This window comes from Elgaria multicarinata, chromosome 4 (genome assembly GCF_023053635.1).
Source record: "Elgaria multicarinata webbii isolate HBS135686 ecotype San Diego chromosome 4, rElgMul1.1.pri, whole genome shotgun sequence".
Taxonomy (NCBI): domain Eukaryota; kingdom Metazoa; phylum Chordata; class Lepidosauria; order Squamata; family Anguidae; genus Elgaria; species Elgaria multicarinata.
The window spans coordinates 95,291,957-95,308,031 of NC_086174.1; the positions used below are offsets into that span (position 1 = coordinate 95,291,957).

A 16,075-nucleotide genomic window follows, 5' to 3' on the forward strand; every position below is an offset into this window, starting at 1 on the left:
ACCACTGAGAATGGATGCTGTGCTCACAGTTCTCAACAGTGAATCTCTGAATCAAGTACACATCGTTCCTTATGCAGTTACAGATGAAGAGATTTTAAATCCACACCATGAGTAAGAGTAGTAGAAAGTATGAGCTTTATCACTCCAGCGTTATACTGTGCAATCACAAGTGAGTTGCGTGCAAAGGGCTCCAAAGTTTTCCAGCTTATAATCTGTTTTTATTGTGAAGTACTCCCATGCCTCCTGCTTTAATTTGTGCTTCAAAGGCAAAAACCTCGCCGTATTTTGCTACTAGTTTTCGAGCATATCATTTGTTGTTTTACGAGCGGCCACTGGGGCGCAGGAGCAGGATTTGAAGAAAAATTAAATACTTACAACTGCGTAAGCTTTAAAGATTGGCACAGTAATAGATATTAAGGAGAGCTTTAAGCATACCAAATTTGAATTGGATTGGGTCATCCATTGATTTGTTATAATTTTTTTTACATTTCCCCCCTTAAACCCATTTCCTGGTATGCAAAGGATCTAACAGCCCGGTAGCAACAACAGCAACGGCGACAGCTTAGTGCTGTAGGGGATAATTCAAGGGAAACAGGTAAGTGGGATGAAGCTATTTGCCATGCAGGAGAAAATCTCCATGTTGTTCAGTATCTGCTTTGCATGCAGAAGGGCCCAGGTTCAATCCCAGGCATCTCCAGGTAGGGCTAGGTAAAGACCCCTGCCTGAAATCTGGAGAGCCACTGCCAGCCAATGTACTGTACGCTGGGGGGGGGGGAAATCTTTTTTAGTCAGGGTCAAACTGCAAAATGGGAAAGGTCTTTGAAGCCACATTACTTCTGTGGGTGGGATCAAAATATGATAATTACTGTTTTAAGCCATTTTATGATAAAGGACAATGATCTCTACCACCTGGCACCATTTTCATTAATACTTCTTATGAGGCAAACATTTTGGGACATGGAAAGAAAGGGGTGCTTACAGGTTTCCAGTGCCTAATTCCCCAAGCAGAGCCTTTCATTAAATGGCAGTTTAGGAAATATAATAAAGTTTTTGTAAGATGATTGAACCTTCTGTTCCATATGAGGGAATGAATAGACTCTTGGACAACTAACAAGGGATCAAAAATAAAATTGCTGGTAGTAGAATGCCTTTATATAAATATATGGTCTGGTCAGCCACATGTGAAATACTAGTCGCCACATCTCGAAATGCATATTGTAGAATCTACAGAAAATGGCAATTAAAATGATGAGGGGACTGGAATACCTTCCTAACGAGAAAAGACTAAAACATCTGGGGCTCTTTAATTCTAAAAAAAGGCAACAAGAAAGAATATGAGAAAGGTTGATAAAATGATGCATGGGGTGGGAAAAGTGGATAGAGGGAAGATCTTTTCCTCTCTCAGAATACTAGAACCCAGGATCATCTAATGTAGCTGATTCAAGGTAAGTAAAGGAAGTGCTTCTTCATGCAATGCACAATGAGACTATGGAATTCGCTACCACAAGATGTAGTGATGGCCACTAATCCAGATGGCTTTTAAAGGGGATTAGACAAATTCATGGAGGATAAGGCTATCAATGGCTACTAGTCATGATGTCTTTATACTACTTCCAGTTTGTGGACTTTTTACAAGCATCTGGGTGGCCACTCTAAAAATCATAAGACTAGTAGAGTTGGAAGGGGCCTATAAGGCCATCGAGTCCAACCCCCTGCTCAATGCAGGAATCCACCTTAAAGCATCCCTGACAGATGGCTGTCCAGATGCATCTTCAATGCCTCTGGTGTAAGAGATCCCACGATCTCCCTAGGTAACTGGTTCCATTGTCATACTGCTCTAACAGCCAGGAAGTTTTTCCTGACATCCAGCTGGAATCTGGCTTCCTGTAACTTGAGTACATTATTCCGTGTCCTGAACTCTGGGAGGATCGAGAAGAGATCCTGGCCCTCCTCTGGGGCCTGATCTACACCAAGCAGGATATAACACTTTAAAAACGTTATGAAAATGGTATATGTAATGTGTCCTGGGCCTGAACAGTTGTCATAACCATTATAAACCGTTATAAGCAGTAGTGTAGATCCTGCCTGTGACAACCTTTCAAGTATTTGAAGAGCGCTATCATATCTCCCTCAATCTTCTCTTCTCCAGGCTAAACATGCCCAGTTCTTTCAGTCTCTCCTCATAGGGCTTTGTTTCCAGACCCTTGATCATCCTCATTGCCCTCTTCTGAACACGTTCCAGCTTGTCTGCATCCTTCTTGAAGTCTGGTGCCCAGAACTGGATGCAATACTCATGATGAGGCCTAACCAGTGCCAAATAGAGCGGAACCAGTACCTCATGCGATTTGGAAGCTATGCTTCTATTAATGCAGCCCAAAATAGCATTTGCTTTTTCTTGCAACCACATCACACTGCTGGCTCATATTCAGCTTGTGATCTACAATTCCATGATCCTTCTTGTTTGTAGTATTGCTGAGCCAAGTATCTCCCCATCTTGTAACTGCACATTTGGTTTATTTTTCCTAGATGTAGAACTTCGCATTTATCCCTATTAAATTTCATTCTGTTGTCTTCAGCCCAGCACTCCAGACTATCAAGATCACTTTGAAGTTTGTTTGTCTTCCAGGGTATTAGCTATCCCACCAAATTTTGTGTCATCTGCAAATCTAATAAGTGTTCCCTGCACCTCCTCATCCACATCATTAATAAAAATGTTGAAGAGCACTGGGCCCAGGACTGAGCCCTGCGGTATCCCACTCGTTATCTCCTCCCAGTTTGAGAAGTTACCGTTGATAGGTACCCTTTGAGTCCGATTCTGTAGCCAACTGTGAATCCACCTAATACCCTATTTCTTCGATTCTAAGACACACTTTTCCCCCCATATAAACTTCTCTAAAAATGGGGTGCGTCTTAGAATCGCGGGTGTGTCTTAGGTTTTTTTTTTTTTCTGTTGGTGGTACTGAAATTAGTGTGCGTCTTACAATTGATGGCGTCTTACAATCGAAGAAATATGGTAGTTGTTCCATCTAGCCCACTTTTAGCAAGTTTGTTCATCAGAATATTATGGCGACTTTGTCAAAAGCTTTATTTATTTCATTTTTATACCGCCCAATAGCCGAAGCTCTCTGGGCGGTGCACAAAAAAGCTTTGTTGAAGGCAAGACATATTAAGTCCACAGTATTCCCACAGTCCACAAGGGAGGTTATCCAATCAAAAAATGAAATCAGTCTAACAGGATTTGTTCTTGACAAATCTATGCTGGCTGGCTTCTAGTAATCACTGCATTGTTTTCAAGGTGCTTACAGGTTGATTTCTTTATAATCTACTCCCAATTTTTCCCCAGGGATGGACATCAGACTGACTGGTCTGTATTTCCCAGGTTCCTCCTTTTTGCCCTTTTTGAAGATAGGTACAGCATTAACCCTCCTCCAGTCGTCTGGCACCTCACCCAGCTTCCATGATTTCACAAAGATAATAGACAGTGGTTCTGAGAGTTCTTCTGCTACTGCCTTCATTACTCTAGGGCCTTTGCTAGACATACCTGGGAATCCGTGCAGGAGGAGGGGCGAGTCCGTGGTACAAGTAGCGCGGGCCGTTGCTCCTTTCCAGACGTCAGACGTGACAGGCTGCAGGAAAGCCCCATTGCATCCGCCATTTTTGTTGTTGTTGTTTAAAGGGGCTGCTGCACAGGAACTCTCGAGTGGCAATGGTATTTTTTTTTTTAAAAAAATTATGTCAACGCTCCCCCCCCGCCCTGATTTCCACCCCTGGCCGCAATCTTCCCCCCTGGCCGCGATCTCTCCCCCTGCCCCAACAGGCACAGCGCTCCTGAGGAGCACTGTGCCCCGTCCACCGCTTTTCCCAGCTACTCGGAGTAATTGCGGTAGCCGGGAAAAGCGGCGGAATGGTCTACATGCTCGCGGTCTCGAGCTCAGCCCGAGGCTGCAGGAAATACCAGGCTACAACTGGAGCCTGTTACCCCGGGGCAAAGGAGGGATCCCCTGTGCATCATTTGGACGCACAGGGGCGAGCCCGGGGTTCACCCCGGGCTAACCCATGGTCTAGCAAAGGCCTAGGATACAGTTCATCAGGCCCTGGAGATCTGAACTCATTCAAAGAAATAAGGTGTTCCTTGACCATTTGTTTATCAATCTCAAACTACAATCCTGCCCCTTCAGCTTGTACTTCATTTTTTCCAGTGGGGTCATAGACCCGCTTTTGGGAGAAGACTGAGTCAAAGTAGGAATTGAGCACTTCGGCCTTTTCTTTGTCATCTGTTATCAATTTGCCATCCTCATTAAGCAGTTAAACCACCATTTCTTTCGTGTCTTTTACTATTCACGTATCTGAAGAAAGCCTTTTTATTGCTTTTAGCATCCCTCACTAATCTCAGCTCATTCTCAGCTTTAGCCTTCCTGATGCCATTTCGGCACTTCTGTGCTGTCTGTACCCTTCTTTTATAGCCTGGTCGTCCTTCTGCTTCCTATATGTATCCTTTTTGGTTGTTGTTTTCAGGCCATCTCTAAGCTTTTTGTGGAGCCACATTGGTTTCTTCTGTTGTCTTCTATCTTTTTTTTTTGTAATTGTTTGTAATTGTGCCTTTAAAATTTCCTTTTGTAGCAGAATGCTGGCCTAAACAGGACTTTTGTCTGATCCAGCATGGCTCTTTTTATGTTCAGAACATTCACCTAGGCCCTAATGTGCCCCAAACTCTGAAGAGTTAACTTTTGTTGAGACTTCAACGTGATTTAAAAATGAATTCTTGTGGAAATCCTTTCTCAGATACAGCTGACAGTACATCTTTACAAAATGAAGGCTCTTTTTAATTCCTCTATCTGAAAAGAGTGAAAGGAACTGAAGAGGTCTAGCAGCAGCCAATGACAGGTGCCTCTTTTGCACACTGCAAGATCAAAGTATCACCACAAAAGGAAGGTGCAGAGGCAGGCAGCATGAAAACTAATCAATTCCCTTACCTCTCTGAAGTATGTCTGAAGAGAACTATAGTGCTTGGTTTTAAAACCTGTGTTTTTGTGTAAAATAGATTTGGTGCTCTACAAAAGCAAAATAAACTGGACTCTACCTGCGAATTCATGTTAAAAAAGTTAGAAGCCTAAAATAAGGGGAAACTTTGAGAGACATAAAAGAAGCAAAAGGAAAAAAACTAGACATCAAACAGCGCATCTTTACATGGGCAAAGAAGATACTATCTTGTCATGGAAACCCAGTAATACCAGATTTGTGCAGCAACCTGTGGTTATTGACAGGGCCTACGCTACCATTAGGCCAACTAGGCAGCTGCCTAGGGCACAGACCTCAGAGGGGTGTAGTACTGCCCATTAAGGATCACAGTTTTATACAAAATAGATGTTTTATTTATTTTATTTTTATTTATTTATTACATTTTTATACCGCCCAATAGCCGAAGCTCTCTGGGCGGTTCACAAAAATTAAAACCATCATAAAACAACCAACAAGTTAAAAACACAAATACAAAATACAATATAAAAAGCACAACCAGGATAAAACCACGCAGCAAAATTGATATAAGGTTCAAATACAGAGTTAAAACAGTATAATTTAAATTTAAGTTAAAATTAAGTGTTAAAATACTGAGTGAATAAAAAGGTCTTCAGCTGGCAACGAAAGGAGTACAGTGTAGGCACCAGGCGGACCTCTCTGGGGAGCTCATTCCACAACCGGGGTGCCACAGCTGAGAAAGCCCTCCCCCTAGTAGCCACCTGCCTCACTTCCTTTGGCAGGGGCTCACGGAGAAGGGCCCCTGTAGATGATCTTAAGGTCCGGGTAGGTACATATGGGAGGAGGCGTTCCTTCAAATAACCTGGCCCCAAACCGTTTAGGGCTTTAAATGTCAATACCAGCACTTTGAATTGGGCCCGGACCTGGACTGGCAGCCAATGAAGTTGTAAAAGGACTGGCGTAATGTGATCTCGCCAGCCAGTCCCTGTTAGTAAACGGGCTGCCCTGTTTTGTACCAGCTGAAGCTTCTGGACCGTTTTCAAAGGCAGCCCCACGTATAACGCATTGCAGTAATCCAAACGAGAGGTTATCAGAGCATGGATAACTGTAGCTAGGCTATCACTGTCCAGATAAGGGCGCAGTTGGTATATCAGCCTAAGCTGATAAAAGGTGCTCTTTGCCACTGAGTTCACCTGTGCCTCAAGTGACAGTTCTGGATCCAAGAGCACCCCCAAACTACGGACCCAATCCTTTAGGGAGAGTGCAACCCCGTCCAGGACAGGGCAAACATCACCTTGCCAGACAAATGAACCACCCGCTAACAGTACCTCCGTCTTGTCTGGATTGAGTCTCAGTTTGTTAGCCCTCATCCAGTCCATTACCGTGCCCAGGCACTGGTTCAGAACAGTCACTGCCTCACCTGGGTTTGATGAAAAGGAAAGGTAGAGCTGGGTATCATCCGCATATTGATGACACCTCAGTCCACATCTCCGGATAACCTCCCCCAGCGGCTTCATGTATATGTTAAACAGCATAGGGGATAAAATAGAGCCCTGCGGAACCCCATGGCTTAGGAGCCACGGCACAGAGCAATAATCCCCCAGCACCACCTTCTGGAATCGGCCATCCAAGTAGGAGCGGAACCACAGCAATGCAGTACCTCCAACTCCCAGCTCAGACAACCTATCCAGAGGGATACCATGGTCGATGGTATCAAAGGCCGCTGAGAGGTCCAGGAGAATCAACAGGGTCGCACTCCCCTGTCTCTCTCCCGACAGAGGTCATCCCACAGGGCGACCAAGGCAGTTTCCGTTCCAAAACCAGGCCTGAAACCCGATATTATGTTTTAAGAAAAAACATAATAAAAGGAAAATATAATAGTTCAGAAACTCTTCTTGAACAGCTGAATCGAACTTTGCCAAAAAAACAAAAATAAAAAATGGGGGGGGGATGCAAGTAGCTCGCCTTGCCAAGGGCGCAAAATAGTCTGGCATCGGCTCTGGTTATTGATAATTGAGGGGGGAAATATTCTGCACATGTCCAGAGGTACTCCTGTATCATCACTTCACAGCAATTCCCGAGAAGAGCCACTGAGCTGAAAGGCGCCAGCTTTATTTCACCCCCACAACCGCGCGCTCTGGTTAGGACATCGATCATGTGGCACTGCCAGCTAGCATGGCCTCCTGGCAGAGTGCAAATCCTGCTTCGGGCGACGCAGGCGCTGCTTGGGAAGCGGCAGCGGCACAGCACTCCCGCGTCCTGGGAAGGGACCGTCGAAGTCACTCCTTGGTGGCGGTGGCAGAAGTTGTGGGGCAGCGCCTGCGCGCTGAGGGTCGCTCTTCTGTCCCCCACCCCGCTCCGCGGCTGACCCCGAAGCTGGCGCCGCCCGCGGCTTGCCTCGTGGCGGCTCACTTGCTGCCTATTTTAGTCAAAGCCCGGCTGCCCGCCTCAGCAGCGGCGGCGGACAGCGCGGCAGGGGAGCGGGGGCGCCTTCCCAGCATTTGGCGGGCAAACTTGGAGCAAGGAAAGACGCGAAGGTAAGGGAAGGGGCGGAGGGATTCCCCACGAGGGAGGGAAAGGCGAGGCGGGTCCCTTTTTCCGGTGCCGCTGGTCCTGTCACTTCGCAAGGGCGGGCAAGCGACGCCCGGGGCGCGCGTTCTGACGCCGCCCTCGACCTCCTGTCCCTATGAAGATTCGCCGGTCGGCCCAGAGCAATGAGGCTTTTTAAAAAAAATTAAAAGCGGGGGTGGGGGACGACAAGCCTCCCTGGAAGCCGTGCCCTCTGAACCTGGCAGCCCCCTTGACCCCTAAGCGAGGTTATAGCCTTGCGCGCCGAAGGAAAAGCTCTCTTGACGTGCCCAAGAAGCCTTCCTTCACACGCTTTGGGTCTTGAAGCCCCTGCCGTGCCCTGCCGTCCTATTCTTCCTCCACTCCACTTCCCAGACTCGGGAATCTATCCGGTCTGTGTGCACGCGTTATTTTTGCACGCCAGTTCGCCCCGTTCCCTACATCGGAGTCAGAAGAAGGTATTGGGCGAGCGAGTGGCGGTGGGTGGGTGGGCGCTGTGGGTAAACCGCTCTGAGCGGCTCCTTCCGCCTGCTGCTAAACGGGACTGGTAGCCACGCAGGACGGTGGAGTTTGTTTCTCCCGCAGTTGTGCAGTGGAATACGGAGAATTCAGTCCAAGTCTAGTGGAATGGGTGTGTTTATTTAGAGGAGGAGGGGGTATTAACACGGAACAAACATTGCTTTGATATGCTCATTTATTATATTTCTATACTGCCCTATAGCCGAAGTTTTCTGGGTGGTTCACAGGTATTTAAGGTTTTAACTGGTAAGTTGTGGCTGGTTAGGGGGAGATAATTCAGATATGTAGGTGTCATGATCAGCATTTCAGTTAGCTTTGCAGCACCTTGAATTTCTCCAGCCCTTGCAGGTTTTAATTTTCTAAAATGAACGATGCGGGAGCTCAAATGTCGCAGGAAGTGAACCTTCCCTCCTCGAAAAAGATGGGAAGGAAAAGTCGCTTTGTGCATGCTGAAAGTCAAAGGGCTGAGGTTAGTTCCCAGTTTGGTCACATGAACCCTGCAATTACAATTGAGTGCCCCGGGGGTTCCTGCACTCCAAAACAGCCTTTCAACCACCCCAAATTATAGATGCACACCACCAAGGTTCTATATGCAATTGTATATCCTGCAAGTTTTTGTGGGCATCTGCCCAATCCAAAATCCAAACTTCAGTTCTTTCTTACACACTTTTCTTAACAGCTTTCGGAGAGGTAGCTGCCGTAAGAGGTTGCAGTAAGAACAGAAAAGAGTCTTATAGGACTTTAAAAGATGTACCCGTTTATTATTTCATAACCTTTTATGGGCTCTAGTCTACAAAAGCTTATGCCATAATAAGCCTTAGGGTTTAAGGTGTTAATAAGTCCTGTCCTTGGTAAGTCTCGCTTCCAGTCCAGTTTTATGTATGTTTACTCAGAAGTAAGCCCCACTGAGTTGAATGGGGATGTCCTTCTAGGTAGTATGCATATGAAAGTATATGATGCAGCTACCTTGCTGAAGCTAGGGAGGTCTGGTCTGGTCATTGCCTGTATGGGAGGGCCACTTGTGAAACACATGTATGGAAGAAAGGCAGGATATACTGGCCAGAGAGCTTCGGCTATGGGCAGTACAGTAGTAGTAGTAATAATAATAATAATAATAACAACAACAACAATAAAAACAACATTTAAAATAAGAAATGTAGGGTAGGAGGCCAAGGCTGAGACAGAGTAGAGGAAAGTGGGGTATCAATGCCCATCTCTTGAACCCAGAGTTATCTTCTACGTTGTTCATGTACGGCTCTTAAAGGAAGACAGAAGAATATTCATGGTTGCAAAAGCTTACACCTCCCTAGAAATGTTGACCCCTGTTCCAGGATGTGTTGAGTCTGGTGAAATGTACTCTATATATGATCAAACTGTTTTCTTCAGATTTGAATATTGACAACCAAAAATGTTCTGGAGTTAGGCTTTTGTGAACCTGGTAGGATGCAAGCACATAATGGAGAGGTGAATTGAGTAAAAAGTACAAAATGTAGTTCTGAAGTTCTAAATAGTCTGAGAGTGCAATTCTATGCATATCTACTTAGAAGTAATTCCCGTTGAGTTCAGTGGGGCTTAGTTCCAGGTAAGGATGTATAACGAACTGGGCAACTTCAGGTGATCTGGGGGCAACTTTTGCTCCTAGGTCCCCATGGGCTGCACCCCACCCCCCAGGAAAAAAGCAATATCACTGGTTTACAAGCTAAATGTGGCCATTTTGGTGCTCTATTTGGGTACAAGTTTTTTTTAAATTGCCGGGAGCGGCATAGGCTGCCTGCAGACCATTGGCCGCACATTGTCTACGCCTGGATTGTAACCTAAACAAATTCATATTTGTCAGGAAGGCGGTTATTTGATTGGGATGTTGTTGTTGTTGTTGTTAAAAGGCATACTTTATTAAGTATGTCAATTGATATGATGGTTCTACATAACTAAACACTCAGAATTGTGTGTATTCTAACTTGGGCTTAATTATAGTAGGATTAAGAAGCTTGTCCCAAAAACTTTAAGAGCAAAAATAATCATGTGTTCTTTCCACTTTGCTTTCTCTGTTATCCACCCCAAATCAAATTTTGGATTGTAACTCCCCTGGAGCAAGGACTGTCCTTTCCTCCTTCATAAAGTGCCATGCACACTGGTGGTGGGATAGTGATGATGATGCATACATACCTAAGAAAAGCCTGAATGATGCTAGTTCTATCCCAATCTACCAGCAGCAAGAATCAGAGATTCAGTAGCAAAAGCTTATTGTACACATGCTGCTGTGGTTCTTGGGCTCCCTCTTTTTTCAGTCTTCCACCGCATTTGACAGAAGCACTTCCTATGAAATGGTTCCTATTCAATATTCATACAGTTAAAAAGCATCACTCAGCAATACTTAAACATTTTATAATATTTTCCCTTAAAATATATGAGAAATTTATCATTTCATTTTGGCTTGTAAGTAATAAAACAGCCTTACCTAACCGGATGCCCTCCAGATATTTTGTTGATGGGAGTTGTAGTCCAAAACATTTGGAGACCATCCAGTTCAAGAAGGGTGAAATAAACCATAGTTCAAGATAATCAGTTTGGTGGTTCAGACAAAATAACCAACAGTGATTAAGCAAAACCAGAAGCAAACGTTTCCAGAAGTCTCCTTCTGGCTACAAGCAGAGGGAACATGAGGTGGGGGTGGGGGTAGCATGTGAGCCCAGGCTTATCCACATTGCACTAACAGAGTGCTGGACTAGATGGACCATTGATCTGATCCAGCATGGCACTTCTTATGTTCTTATGGGAAGAAGGTAGATCTACAGATGTTTCGGTCTTCAACTCTCAGAATCCCCTGCCAGTATTGCCAATGGTCGGGAATGCTAGGAGTTGAAAACTAAAACATCTGGTGGTCTACTTTTGGCCCACCCCTGCACTAAACTATGTTGTAGCATGGTGTCTGAATGGAGCCATTGTAAAGCTTTGTACTATCTTGACAGGGAAATGATATATTTGATGTACCAAGTCTAAATTGCAAATTCTGTGATCCTGTTTTTCTTTTCACATGCCACATCTTTATTCTTTTCATTTGAAACTAACTTCTTTGGTTCAAAGTTTGTATCCTCTGTACTTGATTCTGCATGGTTTCCACACATAACTGCTGTATCGTCTGGGAGCACAGGCCACCAATGCTACAACAACCTTTAACAACCAAATTCTCTGAATAGTTTTGCCTAGTTTATCATTAGGTGGGAACTGATCTTTAAATACAAAAGGGTAAGTACAGTTCATCATCAGTCAGAAAGTTGTAAGCCAGGTAATAGAAGATTTGATCCCTGCTTTACTGCAGATCCCTGTTTTACTGACTGGACACTCAGCATTGGCATCCAAGGAGAGGGAATGCAGAGAGAGAGAGAGCTTTAGGAGTGCCAATTTTAGTTCTTGCAGGAGGCCCAAGTGGAACCTCTTCCCAACTCTCTTTTAGTGTTGGCCTTAGTGTTAAGACAGTGTGCCATGCAGCTCCACAGAGGTTAGTGTTTTCTCATGTAGATGCATCTATTGTGTGTTGCCCTAGAGAAGAAGAATCAATACAGGGGTGAAGGGAGCCATGGAAAGACCTGAGGGTTTCAGCTGCGAGTGGAAAATAATTGACTTGAGTTCTGCCCAATGAGAAACAATGGAGGGGTAGGCATAGTATACAAATTTCTAAGGCTCGGTCTACCTGTCTTGGTAGACCTGGTGCCCAGGCCTTATCACTGCTCAATCACCAGATTTATAAGAAATGGAAGACCTGTTCTCAGATGCTGTTAGGGCTTTTTAAAAATGTGCAACCATGCACAAAATGTACAGTTCAAGGACAAGTATGCAATTCCAAAAGCACTTTTCTGTAGTTCAAAATTCAAGACATACAAAAGTTGTATTGTTAGCTGATGTAAAAAGTGGCTGATAACAATGTGAATAAAGTGAGTAGTCCAGGCTCCTCTAGAAGCTCAAACCTGATCCAGCATACTGATTTCTCCTTCCACTGCTAAAGACACTCCCCACAGACTCCACTGCTACTTTCTAGAGCTGTCTTCCCCAACCTGGTGCCCTTCAGAAGTTTTGGAGTTCAACTCCAATTATCCTGAGGCAGAATGGCCAATGGTCCGGAATGCCGGGGTTGTAGTCCAAAACATCTGGAGGTCATCAGTTTGGGGAAGACTGTTCTAGAGAATGGTCAGCAATGTTTCCAAGAAAAAAAATCATTCTAGGATGAATCATGCAAGTTGTCAATGTTATAATAATGCCAGTGGTGCTATAACATATACATTATTATAATCTTAAAACAGCTATACTGCGTTTGTGCATCTGGGTTTCCCCCCGTCTTGTTCCTGTGTGTGTTTTTAATCTCTCACTCCAAATAAAGTTTTGTTTGAGTTCATGATGCTTCTTGAATGTAACATTCTTCTGTATTAGTACTGTTCAGTTCCCAGGATCTTCGACTACTCTGTGTAGGCTTCTAAATGTCATGGAACATGACACTAAGGGTGTCATCAGACAAGCATTTTATCCAACACTCATTACTTCCCACTCACGGTTTTTTTGCACATCTTTTTGACGACACCATCCACCTCCCATGCCTCTCCCACCCCTTCTGGTCTTTTTCCCGCCACGAAATAAACCCTGGTAAATCTGACTTATTTTTTTAAAGCAAAACTTGCTGCCATTTCTAGCTGTAGGAAGGAAAAGCAATGCAATAAAAATGCCCACTGAATGGGCCACGTGGTCATTGCTGCTTCCGCTTTCTTTCTCTGTGTAAAAAAATCCTCACTATTGTGGGACAGCAGCAGGAGGCTATAGTGACAGTAGGGAAACATGATCCCCCGCCCCCATGTCTGATGATGCTCTTTGCAACAAAGAGCAGACCCAAGGAAAGTCCACATTGTGCTAGACTAGAGGTTGCTTATGCTAGCACAATGCAATTTACACTAGCAGTAATGTCGAATAGGATACAGCCCATGTTTGCTATGGGACTTCCCAGATAGTTAATTCTAAGGCTCTCAATTCAAGTGTGTCCTTAATTATCAGTATTTGCTGTATCTTGGCAAAAGAAGGTGATATTCATCATAAAGATACCAGTAGATGCAAGATATTGGAAATGCATCCACTTAACTGAAATGCAGTACATCCTCTAATATATTTTTATATATATATAAAAGATGTTTATATAGTAAATTGTTATATAAAACAACAATATGTGGAGGTGAGAAAATGTTGATTTCCCTCTAGATGAAATACAGTAGTTTATGAAGTCAGCTGTTCTTTCTAGCGTTGTGTACACCAAACCTTGCATTCATTCTATATGCTAGCATTTTATTTAGAGAGCTCTTGTAAGATTGAATTTCACAGCCACCAGGTAATGTCATAAAGATGTCACTAGGGAAATCTGGCATTCTAGAATTCTTGCCAATATCTTGATTGGGTGTGAGTTGACTTGCTTATAGTTTTGGGGAGTGCGGAAATGTCATCTATTTGGCTTAATATAGGGCAAGTCTGACCCTTGGAGAACTTGTATGAAAGGGCCCAAACAAAATTAAGGTTGGGCTGTTGCTCGCTTATGTGACAATGGTGCATATAAAAACAGGTCTTCATCTGGGTTCTTTTCAAATAAGTACTTTATGGATGGTGTCACTATCATGCAGAACTGAGACAGAGCAAGGTGAGTGGGTGCTCTTTGCCCCTATATTTCAGTGGGGGGACTAAAGACATTTCAGTTGCCCCTTCCTGAGAGACTAAGGATGCAATCCTATGCATGTTTAGACAGAAAATAATTCTACAACTCCCAGTATTTCTCAGCCAGCATGGCTAGCTGGGGAATAGTAGGAGCTCTGGGACCGTTTTCTTTCTAAACATGACCAAAGAGCTGAAACCTTGTGCCTCAATGAGCAAGAATGAACATGGGAAAGAGAAGCAAAGAAGCCCCAAACTGACTTGGGACCCCACTTGTACTAGCCTTTGGGAGGTTGCTTTCCCCATTTCATATTTGTGATACAAACACTCTTGTGTATAGGAACACCACATGGGAAATGGCGAATAGGCATTATTGAGAAACGTGGGTGCTGCTTAGCCACTGAGGAAATTGAGTTATCACTAGTAATAATGAGTAGGATGTATCACATAAACCAGCCTTCCCCAACCTGGTCCCCTCTAGATGTTTCAGACTCCAATTTCCATCATTTCCCAATGGTCAGGAATGCTGGGAGTTATAGTCCAAAGCATCTACAGAGCACCATGTTGGGGAAAGCTGACATTAAAGATGTTTAATTTTGAAGGTACATAAAATCCAGGATTACCCTCTTATATTCCTTTTAAATTTTCCATTGTTCTTGATGGATATGCACCTCCTTCATCATAGAGTACTAGAACTCATCCATTTAATAATGGAGACAATGGGTGCCTTTGTTAGTGTGTAGAGAGTTGACTAAACAGGTTTTCCTATTACTCCTCTCTACAGTGGAGCTTCAGGGGAGCAGTGCTGGTCAAGGATCTTGCAGATGCAGACTCAGCTGAAGGTGCAGCACCCTGACAGTGTTAGAAAGAATGCAATGTTTTCAGGGCTGAATTATTTCCACCCACCCACCCCACCCCTCTGTGTATGTAGGATAAGCATTGACCATGCCCCCACTTCTGAACTTGGCAGTCCAAAACAAATGAAGTGCTGGTATTGGGTATCAGTGCAGCTAAACAAACCCTGGGTAGGATTTGTGTGTATATTGGAATTCTGTGCAAGTGTAGGGAAATCATAGAATTTGGCACTAGACTCTGAATTCAGAATCCTGTGAGCTTGAGGTTCCTGAAAAGAAAAGAAAAGAAAAGAAAAGAAAAACATGGCTCTGGCCCCTCTTGCCTTTGGAAAGTAAACTTTAAAGTAGGCAGCTCTTGGTGAAATCTTGGAAGACTGATTAAAAAAAGATTTACGGACTTGCACACCTCCATTTCACTTGCCATGCCTAGCAAAAGCAGGCTGAACTATCCAAATTAAGTAAATGTATGGCTAATAATTCATATACCGTATTTCTTCAATTCTAAGATGCACTCCCCCCCCCATATAAACATCTCTAAAAACGGGGTGTGTCTTAGAATCGCGGGTGTGTCTTAGGGTTGTTTTTTTCTGTTGGTGGTACTGAAATTAGTGTGCATCTTACAATCGATGGCGTCTTACAATCGAAGAAATACGGTAGGTTGCAGTAGCATCCACCTTTTCCTAGTGCAGAATTTGTAATGATGGCACTGGATTGCTCTTAGATGTTATGTCATAATTATAGGCAAATACACAGGTACAAATATTTAGGATTAGCAGGCCAGTTAATTATAATATTGATGTTGTAAAGAATGCTTTTGAGACGTCTCATTTTGTTATACCTATGTTTAAATAACTTTGCTAGGGAAACCTGAAGTCTTTTGAAGTATAGGCTTTCGAACACTACAGCAGATTTGCAGTCACTAGCCTAGTTTCTTGTGATGCCTTGTGCCTCCAGGTGACCTGGCATGGAACCGTGATAAAAGTTAGTTCTTTGTTTATTTTATGCCCAAAACAAGTGAAACGATTATGCATGGGGTCTTCTGTGAATTTATTTACAAGGCTACCAATACAACAAAATCTGTTAAGGTTGGCAGATCAAAATTTAAAAATAAATAAGTAATGGACAGCATACAGTTGTTCTGTATCCTTTAGAATTCTGTGAAGAGGTTTCTAAAATACAGTGCATCCATTATGTTGTAAGAAGCTGTGATGTTCCAAAGCTGACAACAGCTTTCCAAAATGCAGGAACCAAAAAATGCCAGTTTGTTTCTATTTACTTAACTTTTGTGCCACAATAAAAACATTTTGCACACTCAAAGTGTTAAGCATGTTGTGTAAATCAAATGGTAAACATGCCAATTAACTCCATTTTAATTCTAGGTTGTAAAACAACAAAATGTGGACAGGTCAAAGTGGGGTGAGGGTGAATACTTATGCAAGGCACTGTAATTGCTTATTGGCAACCGGGCAAGAGGTGTG

General features: G+C 43.7%; 1 protein-coding gene across 4 annotated transcripts in view; it reads left to right on the top strand.

Annotated features, from left to right (window-relative positions):
• Positions 1-7,429: 7,429 nt before the first annotated feature.
• Positions 7,430-16,075, top strand: part of LOC134397855 (popeye domain-containing protein 3) — a 69,336-nt gene continuing 60,690 nt past the window's right edge. For 2 of the 4 annotated variants that reach the window (XR_010025385.1, XM_063124842.1), the window contains exon 1: positions 7,430-7,514. The gene's annotated coding sequence lies outside the window, so the exon portion shown is untranslated. Of the gene's footprint in view, positions 7,515-7,640; positions 7,678-16,075 lie in introns of those variants that run through there. The other 2 variants (XM_063124844.1, XM_063124841.1) reach the window with 2 other exon arrangements.